At 31.8% G+C, this 6,000-nt stretch overlaps 1 pseudogene across 1 annotated transcript; it reads right to left on the bottom strand.

Moving 5' to 3' along the window:
- Window positions 1-670: 670 nt before the first annotated feature.
- Window positions 671-2,455, bottom strand: LOC147563611 (tetrahydroberberine oxidase pseudogene; annotated as a pseudogene). Its single transcript, XR_015230566.1, has one exon. The product of XR_015230566.1 is annotated as a tetrahydroberberine oxidase pseudogene (transcript).
- Between the last annotated feature and the right edge of the window lie 3,545 nt (window positions 2,456-6,000).

The following is a 6,000-nucleotide window of genomic DNA, read 5'->3' as shown; positions in this document are numbered from 1 at the left end:
TTAGCCTAAAGTATATTGATCAATTCTTTGTAAGGAACGATTTTGAATTCTTTTTAACGATTTATAGATTGTTGTTATGTTTTTGACATAAATTCTTCGTTTATTTACTGTTTTTTACCATCAAAATTGAAGACAACTCTATTAAGACATCATATAACGGTAAGAACTTTTTCTTTTTCTTCTTGGTATATTTAGTCATCATAATTGCGTCTACCAAAATAAATATTTAGTATATTCTTTTTTGTGAAGATGTAATTAGATTTAGGGTTATTTTAATATTTTACACAAATAGAGGGTGAGTTGATTTTTTTTTTGTTAGGCTGTTAAATTATTTTGAGTTTGTTTGTTTTTTAGCTTTTTGAAATACATTTTTTTTTACGCAGTTGACTGTACAAGAGTTGTCAACGAAAAAACTATCCAAGAGGCCTAAAATGAAATTTGGCACTGGGCCCTCAAAATCTCAGGCACGGCCCTGGACTTTCTCTTATGTTTTGTGTTTGGTTTGGACTCATGTGTAATTCCTCTGTTCTTCTTCTATATAAATAGAACCGTTGCCCTAACTTTAGGGCATCTAGTTTTCAGCAACAACATCTTCCTGTGTTTAGAGGATAAGATAAAAGAATGAGAATAGCTTGACAAAATGGTAAATATTACATTCAAGGCTCCAATATAAAAACCAAGTATTTTGCATATCATTCTTTATTTTCATATGAAATGTAATTTTCTAGTGTACAATGTAAAAAGTAGAATAATTATGTTAACAACAAACATGAATATCAATAAAAAAAAAATTTCAATCTTTATATATGATTAGTTGTCCTGTATTCTAATGTTTTCCCCAATGACGGACAGGAGGGATGCTCTGTTTGTTCTTGAAGAAGTTATCAGGATCCACGATGCTCTTTACTCTTACCAATCTTTCGTAATTACTTTTGAAGTATTTGTTTCCCCATATCTTAGCTTTTGAGTAAGTTAGCTTTCCATCCTCGCTATTCACCCCGATGTCGAGATCTTTGTAGTTGAGATATGCGGATCTTGGATTCTTAGAAACGAAAGGAGTCATATAGCTATGGAACTTTCTCATCCAATCAATCTGTTTTTTCGTATCACTTTCTTGTTGCCAGTTATTGACATACATAATATTGTAAATGTTACCGGCTCGGTGAGGGTAAGGAGTTTCGTGCTCTGAAATCTCATTCATTCGTGCACCCATCGGTGTCCATAGCATAGCGGGTGAGTCGCCTGTCATATATCTTTTCCATATCGATTCTAACCCAGCCTTTGATATTGGCTCAGTAACATAGTCAGATTTTACTTTCAAGAAGCTTTTGGTTGTGTGATCCCTGTCCCATAGAAGGTCTACGGTTCTCCCACGAGCGTAGAAATAGACATGAGATTCAACCCAACTCATTTCAGTGCAATCATTTCGCTTCAAACCTAATTCAGGGAAGCTTTCTTCCATGAGTTCCAAGAGTCTATCGACACGACCAAGGAACATGAATGAAAAACTAGCTATCACCGTTTTCTCTCCTGCCCGACTTCCGTTCCCGACGATCATAGTAAGCCCGATATATAAATCTTCGTGGAGTCTATCGGCAATGAATTGCCATCTGTGGACAAGGTCAGTGGCACCTTGTTCTAAGGCTCTGTTAACTGTGGCAACAGTTACAATGGGTGTAACATCAACCAATTTCACTTTCCATGACACAACAACTCCAAAGTTGGAAGCACCACCTCCTCTAATGGCCCAAAATAGTTCTTTACCCATTGTTCTCTTGTCAAGAATTTTGCCATCTGCATTAATAAAGCGAGCATCGATAACTTGATCAGCAGCAAGACCATATTTCCTGACCAAGGCACCAAATCCACCACCACTAATGTGTCCACCAACACCAACAGTGGGGCAAAATCCGGCCGGAAAGCCAAGGGTATTACTCTTATTTGCTACTGCATAATAGACTTCACCAAGAGAAGCACCACCTTGAATCCAAGCAGTTTTACTCTTAACATCAACACTTATATTTCGGAAACTAATCAAATCAACGAGAACGAACGGAGTATCAGACACATAAGAGATGCCTTCAACATCGTGACCTCCGCTTCGAATTTTAAGGTCAAACCCATGTTTCTTCGAGCAAATAACAGCAGCTTGAATGTGGGATTCATGGGTAGGTGTAATAATGATTTGTGGTTTAGTTGAATTAGGTGACAAATACCTCAAGTTTCGAGCAGAGGAACGGAAGAGGTTTGTGAAGTTGGAACTTGTTGGAGTATGAACAGGGACAACAAATTGATTAGAATCAATTGAGGCAGAAGAGTGAAGATGTTGAGAATTGAGACATTGGATAAAATCACCATGAATTGATGATTTTGTAGCAAAAGAGAGAGTAAATGAAGAGAATACAAGTAGAGAAACAAGGACAGAGTTGATGAAAGGAGTTGTTGAAATTCCCATGTTTGTTTTGTTTTTTGGAGTTAGTTGAGTTTGGAGTATTGAAAAACTATGGTTCCTGGATAACCTATTTATAGCAAAATCCCAAGACTCGTATTTGTTTTGTAACCAAAAAAAGAGTTTTGACCATTTTCAGGTAGAAACCGTGTTTCAAAAATATAGGCTGCACTAAATTAAATAGTAATGAAATATAAAAACTGCCTTATTTGACTATTCTTCTTTTCATTCATAACAGAATTATTCAAATTGAATTGTTTTTTTTTATTCTATGGTGTTCTTTCTATGGATATCATGATGAAATAATACTTTAAAGGGCATCTTTTTATTCATCGTAATTGACTTGTTCCTCGTTATCGGTGATATTACTAATGTGAAATTTATATTCAAATTTTTTAATAGATATGTTTAACATGATTTTTCATATTATATCAGTTAGGATGGGTTCTAATTTCAAAATCGAATGATCAATAGGTCTAGAGTTCAAAGATAATCTGAAATAGAAAATAAATCCACTTAGAGTAAATAACATGTCTAACCTTTGGTTTTTTATTACTACCCTAACCTATCTCAACTTAAAAAAAAAAAACTCAAATCAAAGATTTACTAAATTATTTCCTAAAAAAAGAAATTTCGTTCCACAACAAAAGTTTCCTTTTTCGTTTACCGGAACGACCAAGTTTTTAGTTATAACATTTTTTAATATAGATTTGGTTAGCATAATATAATTTCAACATAATTGTGTTAGAATAAATAAGATGCTAGAGAAGTATAAATATTGCAGAAAAAATCAATAAAATGCTAGAGAAACATAATTTAAGACATGTGCAGGAGAATCAGTGAAATGTTAGAGAGATATTAAAAAGGGCCGGTAATAATAAGGCCTAAAATGGGGAAGTTAAAGAGAATCAGGCCCAATACTAAATAATACTGAGGAAAAAACCCAGTAGGTAAAAATACAATTTTACCCTCCAAAATGAAATTTTCCGCCCAAATCAACGTCAAAAACAATTTTGAACATTTCTGAAAAATCTTTGGTTTGCTCTCGACAATTTTGTAAATTTCTGAACAAATCTTAGTTTGTCTTAACAATTTGTAAATTTTTGAACAAATTCGTTCTTGCTTAGACATTGTTTTGCCAAAATATTTCGCATTTTTTTCTTTTGCATTTTACATAGACAAACTAACACAAACATTTTGGCTACAACATTTTTCGATTTGTCTTGTGAAAAAATAAATGGTTTCGGCATTTTTTGTTTTGCCTTCGACATAAATATAAAGACTAAAGCATTTATTTATTTGTCCTTTACAAAAATTAAAATGTTATGCATATTATCCTTTGTATTTAACAAATCCGTTAACGAACAAATAATATTTTGACTAATACATTATATATGTTGTTAAGAACATTATATATGACGCCAACATTTTATAATAAGTCGGGACATTATTATAGATATTGTCAACATTTTATAACAACACAATGATATATGTTGTCAACATATAAGGGTAAAAATGGAATTATGAAAAAAATATGTTGTCTTGTTAACAACATAATTACATATATTGTGAACATTTTGAAAAATGTTCAAAAAATGGGTTTTTTTGACATTATTATTTTTGAGTGGGTTTTTTTCTTATTAGGGTCTAGATTTTTGGGTTTTTCACTCATTTTTCCTATTAAAAATTTGGTTGACATAATATAGTTTTAGAAGAATTTTGTTAGAATCAATAAGATGCTAGAGAAATATAATTTTTGTTTTTGAATAATATGATTGAATTAGAAGAAAGAAGCGGAAAGGATGTACAAGCCTAAAAGAGGCGAAGCGGCGATAGGGTCGCTAAGGCACTTAAGCCGAACCCCAAAAAAAAGAACAACAATAAAAAAGAAAAAAAAATACACAGAACCAGGACCCTCGAAAAGCGAGATTACAACGACATGATAAACGCTCCCCGATTTCCCACGATGTCTGAGAAGACTCTATATTTAACCCTTGGAATGTTGCGACTCCAATGCAACACAAAGCATTTGACTGAGAAAATTATATCTTCCGTAGTCCCCGACTTGTCGGAAAAAATCGCTGCATTCCTAGAATTCCAAATTGCCCAAAGAATCGCCTTTGGAATCATGTTCATGATCGGGTTTCACCCTTTATATCCTGCCCACGCTGCCAAAAGATCTGAGACTGATGCTGGGGTTATCCACGAGAATCCCAACGAGTCAATGAAATAACGTCACACATGGTAGGCTATGTCGCAATGTATAAATCAGTGCGAACTTGATTCCTCATCTTTCTTGCACAACGGACACCTATAATTATTGCAGGAAAATCAAAGAAATTCTAGAGAAAAAATGGTCTTTCTTCTTAAATAAATTTGTTAGGTTGTTGTTAGAATCAATAAGATGATAGAGAAATATAATCCTAATTTCAGAAGAATTTATTTTTGGAAGTATATTATTGAAATTTTAAAATAAATAGAATGCTAGAAAAAATTTGAGAATTTTGTCATATAAAAGAATGTTGTTAAAATTAATAAGATGTAGCGAAATAATAAAATGATTATTAACCTATTTCTAACAGATGCTAATAGAATCAAGAAAATGTTAGTAAAGTACTGAAAATGTATTAAAAACAAATTTAGTTTATATTTTTTTATAAGAACAAGATTATAGTGATAGAGATTTCAAAATTTACTGTGTACAAAAAAGTTTCAAGTTTGTTGTTATAATAAAATAATTTTTTAATAAGATTTTAAGTTTAATCGACATATATACAATTTTCTTAATGATTTCTAAGGAAAAACATGTTTTAGAGTTGGAAATATCGAGGTAGAGATAAAAAAAAGTCAATCACAAATTCACAATTTCTTCAAGTTCAAAGAACATAAAGTTAGAGAGAGAGGAACTCGTTAGGTAAATCACGATTGTTTTGGTAGGTTACTTTAGACAAATATAAGTTTTGGAAATAAATATTGACAATAAATATCCACCATAATCTTATAATTTATAAAAAGAATAAATGTATTAACTCGAAACCTTTGGTTTGCCAATAGTTAAATATATATTTATGAAAAGATAAAAATGGGAGGAAATAAATATTTTGATGCAGGTAGCCACTAAATAGTAAATTTTTGGACTTATTTTTTCATTTTCTGTTTATTTTTGTTTTATATTATTTATTAATTTAAGAGTGGATATATGACTAATTAACCCCATATTTTTGGACCTTAAACTCAAAAATCCTTAACGTTAAGACTAAGACATTAAAATAGATGTTACTTATTACATGTTTAAAATTTTGATTTTACTAGAGAGGAAATCAACAATAATTAAGCTTAAGTCAATTCCCCAAGTAAATTGTCAATTCCTTTCCCAAACCCCCCAAGGAAAATCCCTAATTTTTTTTTTTTTTTTTGGAAGTCGACTACGATCAACATATGTCGTTACATTTGACATTGATACATCAAAAATGTGATAAGCTCGATAACCGCCAATTGAAACTCTAACAGAATCAGGCCTATAGCCCAATTAAACAATGGCATAAAGCCCA

The sequence above is a fragment of the Eschscholzia californica genome, unplaced genomic scaffold (genome assembly GCF_041429995.1).
Source record: "Eschscholzia californica isolate CP2 unplaced genomic scaffold, dmEscCali1.0.p SCAF_1, whole genome shotgun sequence".
Classification (NCBI taxonomy): domain Eukaryota; kingdom Viridiplantae; phylum Streptophyta; class Magnoliopsida; order Ranunculales; family Papaveraceae; genus Eschscholzia; species Eschscholzia californica.
The sequence above is the reverse complement of the archived record's forward strand: the minus strand, read 5'-3'. Positions and strand labels throughout refer to the sequence as shown.